The 22,533-nt window shown below is 47.0% G+C and overlaps 1 protein-coding gene across 1 annotated transcript in view; it reads right to left on the bottom strand.

Annotated features, from left to right (window-relative positions):
* The window catches only part of LTN1 (listerin E3 ubiquitin protein ligase 1), a 1,629,727-nt gene that overhangs the window by 1,336,624 nt on the left and 270,570 nt on the right, over window positions 1-22,533 (bottom strand). The gene's annotated exons all lie outside the window — the stretch shown is intronic.

The following is a 22,533-nucleotide window of genomic DNA, read 5'->3' as shown; positions in this document are numbered from 1 at the left end:
GGTCCTCATTGCATCATGCCGTCACTACCCTTGTAGATTATGGCCATCCACTTGCACCTAGGCTCACCCCGCTTAGAAACTCTGCAAATGGGCCTTTTCCTCAGAAGCAGAACACCTTTATACATGTAGTAAACACATTCTTAAACCAACTACCCTTGAGAGCTTCTTCAAAAGCCAAGCGCTGTAGAGTCCTTTCCAACTACGAAGGGAGGGAATGTTGCACATTAATCGTCTTACCTACTAGCACCTTGGAGAGAATTTAGAGCCAGCCTTTGTCTGGACTGTATTCATGAAAACCAACAACCAGAGGTAGAACACTTGTAATTTACATATTCTTTAATAGGGGATGTGTTGCAGCACACACTCTTAAGTACTCTGGGGTTCTGGCCAACTCTGGTGCAACTCTACCTCAAGTATACAATTCCACTAAACAAGCATGCATTAAGATTAAATACTAAAATTAAGATAAAAATACTAGATAGAGTAGCTTACCTCCAAATACAACAACATCTGGAGAACAACCTTCTAGGGTTGCGATAATTTGGCTTTAGACCCAGGCATGCGACGGAAACAGCCCTCCTGGACCTAAAAATCAAAATGGATGAAGCCAAAGACAAGGGCAAGCTGGCCATCCTGCTACTGTTGGATCTGTCCGCAGCCTTCGACCTAGTCAACCACATAATTCTCACCGAACACCTCTCCTTGGCTGCTGCATTCTCCCAGGATGCCACCAATTGGATTTGTTCCTTCCTCTCGTACAGAACTACCAGGGTCTTCTCACCCACTGGTGGCACCGCCGCCGACCCTGTCCCAATCCAATGTGGAGTTGCCCAAGGTTCTTGTATCTCCCCCACACTTTACAACATCTTTACCAAGCTCCTCTTTGATCGCCTTGACAACCTAGGTGTCACATATACTAATTATGCAGACGACACCCAGGTCCTCGTTGACCACACGGGGAACTACGACAAGGATGTTGCTAAACTGAACGAGATCTACCTAGAGATCCAAGCATGGATGGCCACCCACAGCCTCTGCTTAAATGGTAAGACAGAACTACTTATTGTCAGATCACAGGCACGCCTCAATAAACTGGATCCCAGATACCAATCCTTTACTATTGACGGCAACATCATTAAAGTGTCGAAAGAAGTCAAAACACTGGGGGTGTACTTAGACTCAACACTTTCTCTTAAAAAGAAAATCAATGCCACTATTTCAGCCACAGTCTATACCAACAAACTCATTAATGCCTGTAAACCATTCCTATCCACCATCAGCCACCTTACCTTGGCCAGAGCCCTCATACTATCCAAACTGGACTATTTTAATACTCTTTCATTTCCTCACTCAGAAAGGAAACACACTGGCTCCCCATCCGTGACAGAATTAAACTACGACGTTGGTCATTACTCATTAATGTCTATACCTGACGGCCCCACGCTACCTTTCAGCCAAATGTGTACCTTGTGTGCCCAACCTGCCTCTCTGTGAAAGTTGATTTTAGAAGTGCACTTAGAAGTCTTTCCAATAGCCTCGCTGTGAACTTAGAAGTGTACCCATTTGCCTCTCTATGAAAAATTGAATTTAAAAGTGCTCTTAGAAGTGTGCCCAATTGCCTCGCTAAATCTAGAAGTGTGCCCAATTGCCTCTCTGTGCATTTAGAAATGTACCCAAGCCCCTACCTGTAAAAAGTTGAATTAGGAAGTGCATTTAGAAGTTGCATTAGAAGTGTGCCCAATAGCCTGCCCGTGGAAAGTCAAAAGTAGAAGTGTACCCAATAGACTAATTGTGAATTTAGAAGTGCCCAATTTGCCTCCCTGTGAAAAGTTGAATTTAGAAGTGCATTTAGAAGTGTGCCCAATTTGCCTCTCTGTGAAAAGTTGAATTTAGAAGTGCATTTAGAAGTGTGCCCAATTTGCCTCTATGTGAAAGTTGAATTTAGAAGTGTGCCCAATTTGCCTCTCCGTGAAAAGTTGAATTTAGAAGTGCATTTAGAAGTGTACCCAATTTGCCTCTGTGAAAAGTTGAATTTAGAAGTGCATTTAGAAGTGTGCCCAATTTGCCTCTCTGTGGAAAGTTGAATTTAGAAGTGCATTTAGAAGTGTACCCAATTTGCCTCTCTGTGGAAAGTTGAATTTAGAAGTGCATTTAGAAGTGTGCCCAAGTTGCCTCTCTGTGAAAAGTTGAATTAAGAAGCTCAATTAGAAGTGTGCCCAAGTTGCCTCTCTGTGAAAAGTTGAATTAAGAAGTTCATTTAGAAGTGTGCCCAATAGCCTCTATGTGAAAGTTGAATTTAGAAGTTGCATTTTAGAAGTGAACAGAACGCGAGAAGTCCATTTAGAAGTGTGCCCAATCTCCCTCTCTATGAAATGTTGAATTAAGAAGTGCATTTAGAAATGTGCCCAACAGCCTCGCTGAATCTAGAAGTGTGCCCAATAGCCGCGCCGTAAATTTTGAAGTGTGCCCAATTGCCTCTCTGTGAAAGTTGATTTTAGAAGTGCACTTAGAAGTCTTTCCAATAGCCTCGCTGTGAACTTAGAAGTGTACCCATTTGCCTCTCTATGAAAAATTGAATTTAAAAGTGCTCTTAGAAGTGTGCCCAATTGCCTCGCTAAATCTAGAAGTGTGCCCAATTGCCTCTCTGTGCATTTAGAAATGTACCCAAGCCCCTACCTGTAAAAAGTTGAATTAGGAAGTGCATTTAGAAGTTGCATTAGAAGTGTGCCCAATAGCCTGCCCGTGGAAAGTCAAAAGTAGAAGTGTACCCAATAGACTAATTGTGAATTTAGAAGTGCCCAATTTGCCTCCCTGTGAAAAGTTGAATTTAGAAGTGCATTTAGAAGTGTGCCCAATTTGCCTCTCTGTGAAAAGTTGAATTTAGAAGTGCATTTAGAAGTGTGCCCAATTTGCCTCTATGTGAAAGTTGAATTTAGAAGTGTGCCCAATTTGCCTCTCCGTGAAAAGTTGAATTTAGAAGTGCATTTAGAAGTGTACCCAATTTGCCTCTGTGAAAAGTTGAATTTAGAAGTGCATTTAGAAGTGTGCCCAATTTGCCTCTCTGTGGAAAGTTGAATTTAGAAGTGCATTTAGAAGTGTACCCAATTTGCCTCTCTGTGGAAAGTTGAATTTAGAAGTGCATTTAGAAGTGTGCCCAAGTTGCCTCTCTGTGAAAAGTTGAATTAAGAAGCTCAATTAGAAGTGTGCCCAAGTTGCCTCTCTGTGAAAAGTTGAATTAAGAAGTTCATTTAGAAGTGTGCCCAATAGCCTCTATGTGAAAGTTGAATTTAGAAGTTGCATTTTAGAAGTGAACAGAACGCGAGAAGTCCATTTAGAAGTGTGCCCAATCTCCCTCTCTATGAAATGTTGAATTAAGAAGTGCATTTAGAAATGTGCCCAACAGCCTCGCTGAATCTAGAAGTGTGCCCAATAGCCGCGCCGTAAATTTTGAAGTGTGCCCAATTGCCTCTCTGTGAAAGTTGATTTTAGAAGTGCACTTAGAAGTCTTTCCAATAGCCTCGCTGTGAACTTAGAAGTGTACCCATTTGCCTCTCTATGAAAAATTGAATTTAAAAGTGCTCTTAGAAGTGTGCCCAATTGCCTCGCTAAATCTAGAAGTGTGCCCAATTGCCTCTCTGTGCATTTAGAAATGTACCCAAGCCCCTACCTGTAAAAAGTTGAATTAGGAAGTGCATTTAGAAGTTGCATTAGAAGTGTGCCCAATAGCCTGCCCGTGGAAAGTCAAAAGTAGAAGTGTACCCAATAGACTAATTGTGAATTTAGAAGTGCCCAATTTGCCTCCCTGTGAAAAGTTGAATTTAGAAGTGCATTTAGAAGTGTGCCCAATTTGCCTCTCTGTGAAAAGTTGAATTTAGAAGTGCATTTAGAAGTGTGCCCAATTTGCCTCTATGTGAAAGTTGAATTTAGAAGTGTGCCCAATTTGCCTCTCCGTGAAAAGTTGAATTTAGAAGTGCATTTAGAAGTGTACCCAATTTGCCTCTGTGAAAAGTTGAATTTAGAAGTGCATTTAGAAGTGTGCCCAATTTGCCTCTCTGTGGAAAGTTGAATTTAGAAGTGCATTTAGAAGTGTACCCAATTTGCCTCTCTGTGGAAAGTTGAATTTAGAAGTGCATTTAGAAGTGTGCCCAAGTTGCCTCTCTGTGAAAAGTTGAATTAAGAAGCTCAATTAGAAGTGTGCCCAAGTTGCCTCTCTGTGAAAAGTTGAATTAAGAAGTTCATTTAGAAGTGTGCCCAATAGCCTCTATGTGAAAGTTGAATTTAGAAGTTGCATTTTAGAAGTGAACAGAACGCGAGAAGTCCATTTAGAAGTGTGCCCAATCTCCCTCTCTATGAAATGTTGAATTAAGAAGTGCATTTAGAAATGTGCCCAACAGCCTCGCTGAATCTAGAAGTGTGCCCAATAGCCGCGCCGTAAATTTAGAAGTGTGCCCAATTGCCTCTCTGTGAAAGTTGATTTTAGAAGTGCACTTAGAAGTCTTCCCAATAGCCTCGCTGTGAACTTAGTGTACCCATTTGCCTCTCTATGAAAAGTTGAATTTAAAAGTGCTCTTAGAAGTGTGCCCAATTGCCTCTCTCTGCATTTAGAAATGTACCCAAGTCCCTACCTGTAAAAAGTTGGATTAAGAAGTGCATTTAGAAGTTGCATTAGAAGTGCGCCCAATAGCCTCCCTGTGGAAAGTCAAAAGTAGAAGTGTACCCAATAGACTAATTGTGAATTTAGAAGTGTGCCCAACAGCCTCTCTGTGAAAAGTTGAATTAAGAAACTCATTTAGAAGTATGCACAATAGCCTCTATATGAAAGTTGAATTCAGAAGTGCATTTAGAAGTTGCATTTAGAAGTGAACAGAACGCGAGAAGTCAGTTTAGTTGTGTGCCCAACTTGCCTCTCTGTGAAAGTTGAATTTAGAAAGTTACCCACCCCGAAAGTTACATTTAGAAGTGTGCCCAATAGCCTGTCTATTCATCTATAAGTGAACCCAACTGACTATTCGGTGATAGCTGAATTTAGAAGTGTGCTCAACAACCTGTCTGTGAAACTCAGATTTAGAAATAACCAACGGTATAGCTGTGTAATGTAGAATCTAAATCGGTGACTAATCTACAAAGTTGATTTATATCCATGCCGAATACCCTCCCTGCATAAAGATGAATTGAAAGAAGTCCACCACCACCATGCTCTATTCAATCCTATTAGTATAACTAAAAACATAGTTGTGTAATATAGAATCTAAATCTGTGCCCAACAACCTCCCTGTGAAACTCTGATTTAGAAATAACTAACAGCATAGCTATGTAATGTAGAATCTAAAACAGTGACTAATAATCTATCCACAAAGTTGATTTAGATCCATGCCTAATACCCTCCTTGTATAAAGGTGAATTGAAAGAAGTCCACCACTACCGTGCCCTATTCAATCCCAACAGTATAACTAACAGTATATCTGTGTAATAGAATCCAAAACTGTCACTAATAATCTAATACCCCCTCTAAGCAAATTGAATCTAGAGGCTGACCGAATATCTTCTCTGTGTACAGGTGAACTTAGAAGTGTACCCAATAAACTAAAATCACCTCTGTTTACTATTCTATCTAGAAAACCACCAATAGTCTAGTATCATCTTCAAGCAATTGAACCTAAGGTGTGCCTAAAAGCGTGTCACCACCACCGCGCCTCAGAACTACAATCAGAAAGCCCTCCTAAATCAACCTAAAAGCTCGCACCAATCATGAGTGCACCCACTCCTCAAGAGTCAGCCAGAAACAAACCCCGTGGACCACCCCCACTCTCCGATCTGTCTTCCCTGCCGCCCCCCCTCCCAAATCTCTCCAACCTCCTTCGCACCCCCTGCCTTTCCCCTCTCCAAACACCAAGCCAGGGGGGCACGATGGCGAGCCACTCACCCCAAGACCACTCATCCCCTGAACCCCACCCCCGACCCACCAGCATTACCCATACCCGCTCCCCTCACTATAATTCCTGGCACACCCCACCCTGTATTCTCCCACCTCCCACCCTCCCCTCATACCCCTGCCACCCTGCCCCCCGACCACACCCTTTCCCCTCCCTAAAAACTGCACGCCTAGCCCTAGCAAGAACTGAAGCTGCATCCCTCTCCCCCTCCGACCCCCCTACTCTCTCCCACTCACCAGTCGCAACAAAGAAGCTAAAGAGGAAACGTTCCTTGTCCCCTTCAATCTCTCAGCACTCCTCACCTCCCTTGTCTCGACCCATCACCTCTATCCCGCAATCTCCTCCTTCCCCCATGGCTTCTCCCTGCCTGAAACCCCTCTCCCTCGATTTCACATCACCTGCAACTGAAACCCCTAACCGCCAACACCCCTCCTTCAAATCCCCCAACCCAAACCCGATCATCCTATCACACGCAGCCTTCCAACCCCACCCGAAGCCGGCCAATCTCTCTGCTCGCCCACTATTCCCATCTATCATCACCCACCCTACCCCCCTCCGTCCACCCTCTTCTCCACCGCCCCATCCCGCTCCAGCACCAAGACCATCCTTGACTGCCGATGTGAACTGCATCCTATTTAACGCCCGATCTGTGGCAAAAAACAGACATTGCATCTTTGATCTCCTCGCCTCAATCAAACCAGACCTAGTTTTCATTACTGAAACCTGGTTCTCTGACGACTTCGGCCCAATCGCTAATGAAGCCTTCCCGCCTGACTACTCCCTCATCCCACTGAACCGTCCGTCCAGGGGAGGGGGGATAGCATTCGTCTTCAAATCTCTCTTCCGCGCCTCAATCATCGACAAGCAACCCTCCATTCCATCCTGCGAATCTCTCCTCGTTAAACTATCCCTCTCCCCGTCGCTCTCACACACCTTCCTAATAATCTACAGGCCCCCTGGCTACGATAGACACTTCGCAAACAACCTTTGCGATTCTATTGCCACCCTCCAACTAAACCATCCCAACCTCATCCTTCTTGGAGACTTCAACATATGGCTCGACATCCCCACCAACCCTATGACATACTCCCTGATTGACGGTTTAGATGCAATTAATCTCCAACCCCACACAAACGGCCCGACTCACTATAAAGGACACACCCTTGATGCCATCTTTAGCTCCAACTCCCTGACCCATCTAATGCCGCCCACCCCTGTCATCTGGTCTGATCACTTCATTCTCTCGTTCGCCATCCACTCACCCGAACCCCGTCCCGTACTCGCATCTGAACCTCCAAACATACGCAAATGCTGGAAGAAACTAATAATCATCCCAGACCTAGCCGAGGCACTCCTCCAGTCTCCTCCACCTACCTATCTCAACAACCAACTAACCCCTGAGGCCTTTGATTCATGGCTCAACGCATCTCTGATGCGGCTCACCCCCTTGTGCAAACCATCAACCCGCCGTGGCCCTTTCCCCAGATGGTTCACCCCTGAGCTGAAGACCACTAAACGACAATACAAATACCTAGAACGCAAATGGCAGAAAGAGAAAACCCATGAGAGCAAGACCTCCTTAGCCCGACACCTGTATCGGTACAAAGCCGAAATCCGGAAAGCAAAAAAGGCCCACTACAACTCCCGAATCCTAAACTGCAAAAACCAAAGCAAAGAACTTCACAAAATTATCTCCGAATTCACCAATCCGGCTTGTAACACAACCATCCCGACCGCGTCACAATCACTGTGTGACTCTCTCTCCCTCCACTTTTACTCCACGGCTATCGAAAGGACAAATACTCTAACCACCAAACTGGCTCTCTTACAGCCACCTGGCAATCCTCCGCCCGTACCGGCCAGCCCATCAGCTGCGACCTCTACGCAACCAACGTTCGATTCCTTCAGTCCAATATCACCAGAACAATTTCTCAAACTCCTATCCGCCCGCAAACCATCTGGATCACCATTGGACCCCTGCCCTGCCACAACCCTAAAAGAAATCTTTACCTCCACCTGCGCAGGAGAACACGCAAGATCTATCATAAATGCCTCCCTTTCCGCTGGTATCTTTCCAGACGCATTCAAATTGGTGCACGTCAAACCTCTAATTAAAAAACTTTCGCTCGACCCTCTCGAGCCCAAAAACTACCGCCCCATCTCAAACACCAGGTTCCTTGCCAAACTCATTGACCGAACCGCCTACTTCCAACTAAATGCCTTTGTTGAAGCCAACAATCTCCTGGACCCCGCCCAATCAGGATTCAGAACCCGTCATGGAACTGAAACCACCCTAACCTCAATCTGGGATGACCTTAAAATGACAGCCGACTCCGCGGGATGCGCCGCACTAATCCTTCTCGACCTATCGGCCGCCTTTGACACGATCAATCACGCAATCCTCCTGGACCGCCTCCACTCCCTAGGGATACGTGGAACCGCCCTTAAATGGATAGCTTCGTTCCTCAAAGACAGGCACCAAATAACGACACTCTCCGACTTTACCTCCCAAGCCCAACCAGTCGACACAGGAGTCCCACAAGGAGCATGTCTATCCGCCCTCCTGTTCAATCTCTACCTGATCACCCTCCCACCAATAATTCGTTCACACAACATCCTGTGTTACAATTACGCCGACGACACTCAACTAATTCTAAAAATCCTGAACGCAAAACCCAACTCCCGACCGGATATTGCTTCCTGCCTCCTGAACATAGAACGCTGGTTGACCCAAAGCCACCTCTTGTTAAACCCATCCAAAACAGAAATCATGGTTTGCGGCAACTCTGATCTTCTACCGCACCCACTACCCTGGCCACCCGCCATGGGCAACTCACTGACACCCTCCAACACAGTGAAAAATCTTGGATGCACCCTTGACTCCGACCTAACACTCTCGCGCCAAGTCAATAATGTCTCAAAGTCCTGCCACTACCACCTCAAAAACCTTAGGCGCATCTTTCCATATCTCTCATTTCCAAACAGAGTTTCCGCGGTCCAATCAATCGTCATATCAAGACTGGACTACGGAAACCCCCTATACCTCGGAATTCATGCCTACCAACTGAATAAACTCCAAAGAGCACAAAACGCGGCGGCCAAAGTGCTACTCGCGCTCGGTCCAAGAGACCACGTATCCCCAGCCCTCAAGACACTGCACTGGCTTCCAGTAGCCCGTAGAGTGGCCTTCAAAACCTTATGCCTCACCCATCGAGCACTACATAAAACTGGACCGCAATATCTTCAAGAAAAGTTAATACCTTATCACCCCACTCGCACCCTTAGATCAAGCTCAGCCGGCCTCCTAGTAATTCCCAAGACAAACTCAGTCAGGTTAGGCGGAGAATCATTCTCAGCCTTGGCCCCAACCCTATGGAACTCGCTCCCTCCCCACATACGCCTAACTAAGGACTTAACGGCATTCCGCAAACTACTAAAAACCTGGCTCTTTCCCTAAAACCAACCGGTTCCAAACCAGCAACACCAATCATCACAATAACACTGACCCAGCAAACCACAAAATAAATAAATAAATAAATAAAATACAGCTAAACTAACCAGACTGTAACCTACAATGACAGAACTAAAACGAGCAATGGAGATCGAAAACAGCGAAGTGGACAATAGGAATAAATCACTGGGAATGTAGAAAGTGCAGAGAGCGGATGAACGTTGAGACCGGACGAGCGTGGAGAGCAGAAGAGTGTGGAGGGCGTGATTGGACGAGTGGGGAGTACGAATGACTGTCATGAGTATAGATGAGTGTGGAGGATGAATGCTGTCGGCGGGTGAGTGTGGGGGGCAGCTGAGTGTGTAGGTCGGTTGAGTGTAAAGAGCGGACGAAGATGAAGAGCAAATGAATGTGGAAGACGGATGAATGTTGAGAGCTCATGAATGTACAGAGCGGTTGAGTGTAGAGAGCGGAGGAGCGTGGAGAGCGGAGGAGCGTGGAGACCCGACAAGCGTGGAGAGTGGCTGACTGTGGAGAGCGGATGAGTGTGGAGGACGTGAGCAGTTGAGTGGGGAGAGCGAATGAGTAAGGATGAGTGCGGATAAGCATAGATGAGTTGTAGAAGAGTGTAGGAGGATGAATACTATTGGCGGATGAGTGTGGAGAGCGGATGAATTTGAAGAGCAAATCAATGTGGAGGACGTAAGAGCGTGGAGAGCCGTCGAGTGTAGAGAACAGTCGAGAGTGGAGAGTGGCTATGTGCAGAGAGCGGAGGCACGTGGAGAACGGAAGAGCGTGCAGAGCGGAGGAACGCGCAGAGTGAAGGAGCGTAGATAGCGGAGGCGCGTGGAGAGCAGAGAAGCATGAGAGCGACTGAATGGGGGGAGCGACTGAGTGGGGGGAGCGACTGAGTGGGGAGAGCGACTGAGTGGGGAGAGCGACTGAGTGGGGAGAGCGACTGAGTGGGGAGAGCGACTGAGTGGGGAGAGCGACTGAGTGGGGAGAGCGACTGAGTGGGGAGAGCGACTGAGTGTGCAGAACGGTGGGGAGAGCGACTGAGTGGGGAGAGCGGTTGAGTGTGCAGAACGGTGGGGAGAGCGACTAAGTGGGGGAGCGACTGAGTGTGGAGAGCGGATGAGTGTAGAAAGCGGAAGAATGTAGAAAGCAGATGCGTATGGAGAGCGGATGAGTATGAGAGCGGATGAGTGAGAGCGGGTGAGTGTCGAGAGCGGGTGAGTGTCGAGAGCGGGTGAGTGTCGAGAGCGGGTGAGTGTCGAGAGCGGGTGAGTGTCGAGAGCGGGTGAGTGTCGAGAGCGGGTGAGTGTCGAGAGCGGGTGAGTGTCGAGAGCGGGTGAGTGTCGAGAACAGATAAATGAGGATGGCGGATGAGTGCGGAGGATGAGAGAGCTGAATAGGAGACCGAATGCATATAGATGAGTGTAGATGAGCGGGGAGGAGGAACGCTGCCGGCGGACGAGTGTGGAGCGCGGATGAGTGTGGAGGTTAGCTGAGAGTAATGAGCGGACGAATATGAAGAGCAAATGAATGTGGAAGACAGATGAATGTGGAGAGCACATGAGTGAGTGTAGAGAGAGGTTGAGTGTAGAGAGAGGTTGAGTGTAGAGAGAGGTTGAGTGCAGAGAGGCGAGGAGCGTGGAGAGCTGAAGAGTGTCCAGATCAGAGGAGCGTGGAGAGCGAAGGAGCGTGGAGAGCGAAGGAGCGTGGAGAGCGAAGGAGCGCGGAGAGCGAAGGAGCGCGGAGTGCGAAGGAGCGCGGAGTGCGAAGGAGCGCGGAGTGCGAAGGAGCGTGGAGTGCGAAGGAGCGTGGAGTGCGAAGGAGCGTGGAGTGCGGCTGAGTGTGGAGAGCGAACGAGGGTGCGGAGAGCGAACGAGTGTGTGGAGAGCGAACGAGGGTGCGGAGAGCGAACGAGTGTGTGGAGAGCGAACGAGGCTGTGGAGAGCGGACGAGTGTGTGGAGAGCGGACGAGTGTGTGGAGAGCGAACGAGTGTGTGGAGAGCGAACGAACGTGTGGAGAGCGAACGAACGTGTGGAGAGCGAACGAACGTGTGGAGAGCGAACGAGTGTGTGGAGAGCGGACGAACGTGTGGAAAGCGAACGAGGCTACGGAGAGCGGACGAACGTGTGGAAAGCGAACGAGGCTACGGAGAGCGGACGAACGTGTGGAAAGCGAACGAGGCTACGGAGAGCGGACGAACGTGTGGAAAGCGAACGAGGCTACGGAGAGCGGACGAACGTGTGGAAAGCGAACGAGGCTACGGAGAGCGGACGAACGAGGCTACGGAGAGCGGACGAACGAGGCTACGGAGAGCGGACGAACGTGTGGAGAGCGGACGAACGTGTGGAGAGCGGACGAACGTGTGGAGAGCGGACGAACGTGTGGAAAGCGAACGAGGCTACGGAGAGCGGACGAACGTGTGGAGAGCGGACGAACGTGTGGAGAGCGGACGAACGTGTGGAGAGCGGACGAACGTGTGGAGAGCGGACGAACGTGTGGAGAGCGGACGAACGTGTGGAGAGCGGACGAACGTGTGGAGAGCGGACGAACGTGTGGAGAGCGGACGAATGTATGGAACGAACGAACGCATGGAACAAATGAGTTATGGGTGAATAGTGCATGGAGCGGATGTGAAGATAGAACGGACCTGACCGCTCAGAATTGCGCGACGTGCTTATTTTGTTTTGGAATGCAAAGAATCTTTGAAAGAGCATACTGCATATCACACCCCACGCTTACTCTCTCCTTACACCACCATTCAACTAGAACACAGAGATACTATGACACCATTCGGTCTAACTGTTCTCATATCAACATCTGCCGCTCACCCCCCATCACCCTAAGTAAACATGGCTGGTCTCACACCCCCAGCCAGGCGTATCTCCTCAGGCCTAACGCCGCCACACTCGGTCTGGATAATTCCAGCCAGACCAAACACATATCCCTGATCTCTCAACCGCCACACCTACCGCTAAGAAGCAGCTACCACATGAATTCTGCACCAGCTGCACACATACCGGTGCGCACACGCACCTTTGGACTCTCTCTAATCTTTCCACTGACCCGAACTTCGGTTCCCAAGGGCGTTCAACCTACCAGCGCCTTCAGACCATACCAATGGTATATAAGGCGCTATACAAATGCAAAATAACAATAACAACAATAACAAAATTCACGATGCAGAATTCCACCAGACCAACCAGATCACCTTACCTTCACCAACTCAATATACCTAAGTTTAACCTAAAAACAGCAGGGGGAGCAAGTTTCCCTGTACAGGCAGCCAAACAGTCCAATGCACTCCCCATGACAATAAGAGCCGACACCTCATTTTGGTCATTCAGAGCAAAAGTCAAGGAACTGCTTACCGCCCAACAATAATCAGGTTAAGGTACTTAGCTATACCCAATGGGCCCATTACCTTACCTATGCGTGTGATACACTACCCAGTATATAACTCCTCACGCAATTGTATATCATGTCTGCGGCAAACCATACTGTAACCCGGCCTGCCTAATCCAACATGCTGTTCACGGGACCACACTGTAACCAGGTCCTACGAACTACACTGAAATGTATCTTACTTACATGCTTGTATGTGCAACAATCTGTAACCACTGTTGAACTTAAAGAATTAGCACCCAGTTACCCGAGGGCTCGGTAGCGCTTTACTAAACTAAACTAAGATTAAGACCACAAAGTGCGGTATGAATTGCCCTGACACAGTGGATCTTCTCTAATAAGGGGCAGAAAGGCAAATAACACACATTTGCCTGACCACCACTACAGCACAGAGTGGCTTTGACAGTTCTTGCTATTTTCGAATTCCAAGGAAGGGGGGGGGGAAGAGATAAGGGACGACTTATTTCACAAATGACCTTATTGCCAGGATGCATGCCACAGTCACAGTAGAGGTTTGTGGTTTTAAAAAGCATGAGACTACAAGCAATTTCCTTTTTATGGGATGAGAATCACCAGGGACCTTTTACACACTGAGAATGTGCAAATTGGGTACATTATTCAGTATGTAATAACAAACAACAAAAACAGTCACTGTGGTGCATAGGTCAGGTGACCTACACAGCCTCAGGTTTTCTTTCTCCTTTTAGAGGCATTTCTTTTCATTATAGAAAGATCCAAGTCCGTGACGCGCACAGGTGAACCTCTGAAAAGCATTAATGCGTACAGTAAAAGGTGAGTCTTATAGGTTGTAAAAGAAATGCTTCTTCCACCTATGCACAATCAAACAGATTCTACCTTTCCTCACCTTCCCACACAGAACACGCTCCGTCATCTCCTGCGTCATATCAAGACTAGAGCACGTCAACAGCATCTACCTTGGAATGAAGGATAACTGCACAAAAATACGACAGTAAAAACAGAACGCAGTGACAAGACCACTCAGATTCTACAAGAGAACACATCACACCAGCATTAAGAACCCTACACTGGCAATCAGTCAAAAAAGTATTTACTTCAAAACCCTTTTCCTGGCGCACAGAGCAATACAAGGCGAAAAAGCGAAATTTATGCAAGAAAAAACAAATCTCAATCTACAAACCAAAATAAACCCTGAGATCCAGCAATTAATTTGCCTTGAACCAAAGCATTTACTCGCAACTGTAATATGGCTGATCAGTGTTCTCTTACATCTCAGCAACACGTTGGAACTCACTCCCCAAGGGACTACGAACAACAGAAGACCTAAAATTCTGAACATTACTAAAAACCTGGCTTTTTAACTCACCCCCACCTAAACAGGAAGCACTACCGAGTAGAAAAAAAAAACACGAATATAGGAAGCAATCCGAATTGGCCCATGAAAGAAAAGCAGAATATCGACAAAACCGCAAAATAAGGAATTGCAGCCCAATCGAAAGAATGCAGCTTATTAGAACACATAGACCTCCCTCAGTACTAACCCTACTACAAACTCACTACTCAAACGCCAAACAAAAAACACAAACATACCCTTTACCATAGCAAAAAACAGAAATCACACAGTAAATGGCAACCCTCGCACCCCCGCCTCCGAAATCTGACTCAACCCAACACACTAAATCTCCTGTGCACTATTCCAAAGACACACAAAACAATCCCATATAGACTTGCACATTAAAACACCTAACCCATGCCATTTGAGGCTAACCCAACACATTAAACTGTTTCTAAAAACGGAAGCTACCAACAGCACAGAAAAAAGCTCTCTTGCACTACCCTTGTGTTCTAATAACTAACCCTCCCTAACCCACTTTCCTTTTCAGATCCCCTGAGCGCATGGAGACATTTGAAAATGGCATTGGTGCACGGTATAAATCTCCATGACGTATTTGGATTTCTATTCATTTTATTTATAGAGCGATTTAGTCTACGTGCTGTACATAATAATTGTGGTACAATTAAAATGGTGAAACAAAATTGAACAAAAAGATTGGTTTACATTAGGCAAGAGAGGAAGCAATGTAGGACTTCAAACTAGAGTGGAATAAAGAGATAGAGGAGCGAAAAGAAAAAGGAAAAGATTTTCAGTGAAAGGACTGAGGACAGGTTAGTTTGGTCAAGGCGAGCAAGAAGAATGAATGAGAGCAGAGGGGGCGAGATGGAGAGTAAAAAGAAATAAGTGATGAAAGGTAGGGTGGAGCAAGTGCATGAAGGCACTTACAGATCAGGCAAAGGTAGACTGGGTTCAAAGGGTATCAGGTAATATTATCCCCATATATATGGTCACTGTAAATGATATAGCCGGGAAAAGGTTGCAGCGATATTATATGGGTGACCATATATATGGGGACAGGGGCAAAAAAAATAAATGTAAAAATAAAAAAATAAGTTTGGGGGCTGCGGGGGTGTCCCCCGCATGTTCCATGCAATAATGTCGCCACAAAAAACTGACATTTTTCGGCAATATTTATGCATGGCGAGATTTTTGTGGCGACATTATTACATGGAATTGTTCAAAGGGAAGCCAGGATAAAAAAAGAAGGGAAGAGGAGACTGACAATGCGAGAGGGAAGACAGAAGATCACACAAATTGAGAGGTTAAAGATGGAATGGAGGGGAGATAGCTGGTAAGCAGGGGGGGCAATGAGCAGGGTGGAACAGTATAAGAGAAGGGAAAAAACAAACTCACAAATACGAACTTTGATGGCAGAGAGAAAAAGTAAAGGACGAATTTTGAGTATGTTAATTAGACGAAATTGGCAGTTGCCAGAAGTAGAAGATATGCTAGAAGAAAAATGAAAAGAGTCAAAGAGTACTCCAAGAGTGGTATCCGAGACAGAAAGAAGAACAGCAGGGAAAGAAAAGAGAAGGAGGGGAGGAAGATGGTAAGAAAGAACTTGCGTTTTAGAGTGGATTCAAATGAAGGTAACAAAAGTGCAGAAAGAAAAATAAAGGGTTAGAGGGGCACTACTTGTTCATCTGTGTATATAGTGGATGATTCCGTTGATGTTCTTGTATTCATCAATATGTCCTCGGGTTCTTGTGAACCTGATTGTTTCAGGTGCTGGAAAGTATAGAGTCTCTAGACCAAGAGAGACCCCAAACTAGCAAAATTCGAAGGATTACCCCTTATTTGCAAAGGGGTGAAACTTTCCTACACTCCCATAGGGTCAATGCCCTTCTTATATCCTTTCTTGGTCAAATTGTGACCGCTTCTAATAGTCAATTATTGTTGCTTCAAGCACAGTTTAGGGTGTTTAAATGGTAACAATTTATATCAAAATATGTTCATTAAGTTTCAAGCATATACTTTACTGCCTCTATTAAAATGAGTCTCAGGAGTCATAGGTGTGTGTTTCAAAAAAATCAGATTGTATTCAAATTTAATCAAGTCAATCACATTAGGCATTCATAGCATGTCCTTAATGGCTTAGAAAGGCAATCTTAGCTTCAAATAGTACAGAAAATTAAGTAAAGACAATAATTCAGTTTAAACATAAAGTTCAAGTATGACTTGTTTTATACACATGTGATGTTCAATTGTAACAAAAGTGCACCCACTTTTGGATTTCAAGAGACACACAGATATAGATGAGTGAAGATTGTCCAAGAAGTTGAGGGACACAAAGATTTGCGAATCATTAGCGTCAAAATGCAATGGGAAGCCAAATTTGGCTATGGTAGCAGATAGAGACATATATAGAGAAAAAAGGAGATGGCCGAGGACAGATCCTAGAGGAACACCCAACTATAAGGCGAGAGGAGGAGAGCAGGTGCCAGCCTAGGAGCCGGGGAAAGTGCGGCCAGAAAAGTAAGAGCGCAAGGGTAGAATAGTATTAGTGAAGCCCAGGGATGAGAGTATGGTAAGGAAAGGAAGGAGAGGTGACCTACAGTATTGAAAGCAGTAGCCAGGTCAAGGAGCATCAGACTACGCGATTGTTTGGCAAGACAAGCAGAAAGAAGAGAATTGGTGGTAGAGTAGTGCAGTCACAGATGACTGCATAGAGTGAAAAGTAGGTTGGAGAAGAGGAAGAAGAGTACAGGTTAAAATAATAAGAGACTTGGGAGTAAACCACATGTTTAAGAAGTTTAAATAAAAAAGGGGGTATTTAATGGGGCGAGAGAGGAAATGGAAGGGCAGTTTTTTTTTCAAAATAGGCATGTGTCATAGATAGCACAAGAATCGCTCCTAGTCTCAGCTTTGGTTCAAGGGTTTTATTGAAAATATCAAATCGGTCCTATGGCTGTCCCTCTCTTGTCGTAATGCACCTCCTCCTTATCCCAGACATCCTTAGCACCAGGTAAGTAAACAAAGATTTTCTTACCCTCAGTATTCTAATCCGCTAAATAAACTGAAATGTACCCATGCCTTTATCTAGCTAAACTCCCTCAGGGACTTCCTAGCTTCCCCTAGTCTATCCAGTTGGTAGTAATCTAAAGAGGTATGGCATTTGTGCAGACACCCTGCTTAATTTGTCATTCTCCACTCCCTCACTTTGCTTCTCTTCTACACTCCTTTTTTTACCCATTCCTCCTTCTCACTACTATTCCCTTCTCCACACTACTCTCATTACTCCTCCCTGTACACTAGTACTCTCACCATTTCAAAATGTCCTCTTCCCGCCACACTACTCCCTCGTGCGCACCACTAAAACTCTCTTCTCCGCACCAGTACTACGACTACTAAACTCCACCCACCTCCTCCTAACCACATTGTCACGCACATTCACTACGCCGTACCACTTTCATACACTAGCCACCTTATCCATAAATCGCTCCCACACTCCGATGCTCCTTCCTCCCTACTGCTAGTGTCTCCGTTTTCCACCTTCTCCTCCACGGATAACCCAAAATTCCACCTTTGTGTGGTCTCTGTTTAACCACCTCCCCTCTTTCCTCTTCCTCTTTCCCAGGCCAATCTGGGCCTGTCCTCCCCCCTCCCAAGACTTGTTGAAGGAAGCAAAGTTTACAAGTAGTGGGTTAGGACCCGCCCACTTTGTCCACACAGGCCTGTTGCCGAATAGCATGACGGCCCAGGAAGTTGGCTGTCCTAGTTTGCTTGAGGGGGCCTTGTTCCTTGCACCCCAAAGGTAGGTCTGACGGTTGTGAGGGTTTGGATTCCCCAGTTTAGTCCCTGGTGGACTAGGTGGAAGATATACGTGCCCGCAGCTATTACTTGGCAGCGCCACGTGGCTTCTTTGTCCGCCACATATGGACGCTGCTTTCTCATCTCCTGCTTGTCTTTCTCTGCCGGTGGAGCAGCACGGAACACTGGGGGCCTGTTGGCTGGTGGTCAGGTCCGGGTCTTCATGTGGCTAGCATACAGCGCTGAATAGCAATTTTCACTCTGATGCTTCTTGCTTTTTTCCCATTCTTATGGTTCATCACTAGGAAAAACACAAAGATACTGGAAGCATCTTGTCTAATAGACATGGAAGGTGGACTGCTCAAAAACAAACAAACACACTGTGGAGGGGAGGAGGGCAGGAATTGGGACCGCTCAACTAGCACCGTTCACCTCATAGTGCCGACTCTTGATTTCTCACTGGTAGGCCTCCCGACCATGGCTGAGGGGTGACTGTCCCCTCTTGACAAGGCCAGGGTACTGACCGCCCTTGCCACACATATTTGAAGTCAGAGGGAAAAACAGGAAAGGAGAGGGGAGTTTAAAAGTGCAGTCAGATAATGGAAAAAGACAAGGACAAACTTTAGGAAAAAAAAGAGAATAAGGTAGAGGGTTTTCAGGAAAAGCAGTGTGATGAGCACGATCAAGTAAGATAGCAGCATCAGAGTTGGAAAGGAGGGGAATACAGTTTATATGGAGATTGGGGAGCAGGGGCAGTAGAAGAAAGAGTAAAAGGGGAGATTAAACGGGGGCAAAGATGGAATTAAACAAATTGGTTAGAAAACTAGTAAGCGGGGAGCATGGCCAAGCACCAGAACGGTTGCAATTTTTGATGGCGCTATAGTGTAGAGTCATCATGAAGCAGACACAAACAGGTTCAAGTTTGGTCCACAAAGTTTTATTAACTCAAAATGCAGAATGGAGTAAGGCCTAACTTGCCCTATGCTAAGGTGGGATTTCCCTATCTAAAGAAAACTAAGGCTAGTCTGTGTCAGAAGGTCCAAAGCAAATGTCTGTCTATGTCAAAAATCTATACTTACCCTCACGTCTGACTGTATACAATGTGTAGGGATGTCAGCATCAAAATAAATAGTGTTCCAAGTAATGTTCAGAGCTTCCTCCAGTTCTTGGCTTGTAATCAGCTTCCCATTCCCCAAGTTCAGAATAGTTCTAAACGCACAGGGGTTTCCTTCCCCAAGAGTTCCAATGTTCCAGTTTTCAAACCACCACAATTCCTTGTGACACTTCCCAGCTCTTAGGATATGGTTATTACTCACCAGTTCACAAACAGTTCAGTTTCTTGATTTCAAAAACATAAGAGGATGTTGTAAAACACAAGCTCCTTTTTGGGTGTTTTCAGTGGCTTTTCCATACAGGTGTACCCTCGGTCTAGGTGCAGTTGTCGGACCACAAGGTGAACCCATTACAGGTCACGCAACCAATACCCCTTCTTGACTGCTTTGCCATCAACACTATGCCACCGCTTTGACTTGACAGTGATGCTTGATTTATTCACCTGAGTCACACTCTCCAGACACTGTAATGTGGCTTGTTTGGACACTATGCAATTGCTACACTTTCTTGCATTCTCCTGGCTCTTGCCAACACATGTTTCCTTTTGACATACAGTTCCTCGAATACCCTTGGCTGTTGCCAATGCTCATTTTCTCATATAATGCAGCTCTTTGCATTGGGCAGATTCACAAACTTTCTTTCACTCTGCTCACTCAATCTTCAAGAGTGCTTAAAACTTGCTTTCACGCCGTTCATTATTTAAAGGTAATTATATTTTGTTTTCACTTCAGTCGGTATACAAAAAGGTACTTACATTTGCTTTCACTTCGTTCAGTATTCAAACCAAGGCTATTGCCTGATTTGCATATTCGCCTGCCAGCCCAGTGTTATCCTTTCTTAGTACACTCAACGGTCAGAGCTTATGGCTTTTCTGTGAGGTCCTCTGCCACCGCAAGTTCTCTCGTTACCGTGCTGTACTTTGCTTTTCTCCCAGCGGCTCCGCTCACCAAGTAATGAGTCTCCTGCAGCTCGGGACTCTTACGACAACTTCGCTTGGCCACACCAGTCTCCCTCTTGTGATCTGCCACCAGCTTCCAGCGCCCTTCAGCTTAGATTCCCGCTGCATAAACTCTGTATCCTCAAACGCATCTCGAGCGCTTCACTTGCCACACCGCTAATCCAGAGAGGTCTGCCTGCACTCAGCAGTCCGTAGCCCTGCTTCCACAGCTGACTCCATTTCCAAAGCATTGTCGGTTTGTAAAGGTCCCGCCACCATGATAAGTCCAGAAAAGACTAGACCGCTCACTATTGAAACGGTAGTCCTGCCTTCCTCTAACTGTCCTCCTCCTCGTCTCAGTACATAGATGAGGCTGGCATGTGTTTGTATTAATAAAATGAGGATATGTGTCTCTAGATGGTCTCTTCTTCATGTCAGTGTCAAACTGGTGTTTCTTGGGAAATGTTTTAAGGGAAGGGGCTGGAAATAGCCTACAATGGCTTGAGGGATAGAGAGTTTGTTATGAAAAGGAAATAGGGGGGATACCATGTTTCACCTAAAGACGTCCTCTTCCCCACTCCCCAAGTATCCTCCACCCAGGTGATCCTCACTAACATATCTAGCCCCAGGGTCAGGATCAAAGAGCGATGGCCTTTCTCTGACCACCCGAGAGGAGGATACAGGGGAAAAGAAGTGAGGACGCCATCAGGTTCCTCACAGTAGGCCAAGGGCGGTCTGGGGAATGTCCGGAGCACCGAGGATCATCGCTGAAGGGTGAGCGGGGGTGTTGCTCTCACCGCTGGGGATACAAGGGAGAGGCTACACGTCGGAGGGAGGCAGCGTTCATGAGCCCTGAGCCCCTCGCTGCCATCACACATGCGAAGATGGTGCCCGGACCGTGCTGGGATGAGCGGGAGTCGTGCTGCGCAGATGCCTGGAGGGGTTCCTGCTGTTGATGGCTCCATCGCTGTGTCGGAGGGAAGGCCTGCCCCTCCTTTCTTTTGCAGCGTGCAGCTCGGATCGCTGGACAGTCTGGGCGAGAATGGAGGGTCAGTCATCTCCATCAACCTGAGCCCCAATAGGAAGAGAGTTATGGAGCTGTGGTCCTGCGGTGAGGCAGGCCGAGCTCCGCTGCAACCTGGGTGAGCGTTGGTTCCTCCCTGAAGGCTGGCTCCTGGAATGGCACAGGAGCGCTGGATCAGAGGGAGTCCTGAAGCAGGGGAAGTCCATGCTGTGATACAGAGATCTGACACGGTCCTTAGGAACCAGGTGTAGGAGGGTCTTGGCGTCTCATATCTGCGCCTGGATTGGTGGCCTGCCCGTTTTCCCTGGAACCATACAGGGGTCCTGAGTTCGAGAGGCCGGCTGAGTGTAAGTGGGATCTTGTCGTCTCGGGGTTGGTCCTGGAGCCCTGAGCACAACGGTGAGCTGGGGTGAGTGACCTTCAGGGGCCAAGTTATGTCTCGTATAGCTGGGGTGGCTGTAGGCAGATCCATTCCATCCTACTCTTAAAGAAAGGCGGGAAACAAACCAAAAGCTGCACTCACGCACCACCAGGAGACAACCAGATTCCTGTGAGGTGCTAACTGAAGCTCAGGCACACGTGGATGGCACGGCGGCCGTGGAGGGGGTCCCTTCAGGCGTGGCCACCTGGGCACATTTGCGCTAAATGCTCATTGACATCAAGAAGGAGATCCAGGACGCTGTAGGGGAACTTACTCAAAGTGTCCGAGGTGAACAAGCACGTAACAGCAGCTGAGAACCACCTTGATGAACTAGAGACCGGTGCCTGCAAATATTCCTATGAGCTATCAAAACTGGCGGGCAGAGTGGAGGAGCTTGCATCGGCCCACGAATGCCTACAACTACAACAGGAGGACCAGGAGAATCGGTCCAGAAATAATAACATCAGGATACAGGGGATCACCAAGCAGTTCCTGGACGCTGAGTTGGTTTCCTATGTAGGCGCTGTGTTTAGAGATCTGCTGCAGTGGCCGGCGAAGAGGGAGCTGGAATTGGACCACACTCAACAGGTGTATTCTTCGGCGCAAATTCAGAATAACTGGATGCCTGATTTTCTCACCAGGATTCACTTTTATAGGATCAATGAGGACATTATGAATCCTGTCTGCGCTCGCCCAACCCTTGAGTTTAGGGGCTCCAGGATCTCGCTGCTTCAAGACTTCGCTCCAGTCACTTTCCCCAAAAGGCCCTCTCCTTGGGACTTTACTCAATGGCTGTGGAGCAAGAATGCAAGATATCACTGGGGGTTTCCTTGCGGAGTGACATTCACATTGTTGAGGGAGAGGAGAACCATCTCTTCAATGCAGGACGCCTTGCCTATCATGAATCCCCCCTCACAGCAGTCTGGAGATGAGGGGCGGCCTCCGCCCATCCGAAGCAGGCTGCAGCCTGGGCAAAGGTTGTGAGGGCGGGGAACCGCAGAAGGAGGACCGGCTCGAGGGGTTGGGGGGGGGGGCTCAGGCTCCATGCAATCGTTGGCCAATCGAAGGGAGAGTCAGACGGCCTCGGGTGTGAGGCCCTTCTTTACCTTTT

The sequence above is a fragment of the Ambystoma mexicanum genome, chromosome 7p (assembly GCF_040938575.1).
Source record: "Ambystoma mexicanum isolate Mex_15411 chromosome 7p, UKY_AmexF1_1, whole genome shotgun sequence".
Taxonomy (NCBI): Eukaryota; Metazoa; Chordata; class Amphibia; order Caudata; family Ambystomatidae; genus Ambystoma; species Ambystoma mexicanum.
This window is presented reverse-complemented; position numbering and strand designations above follow the sequence as displayed.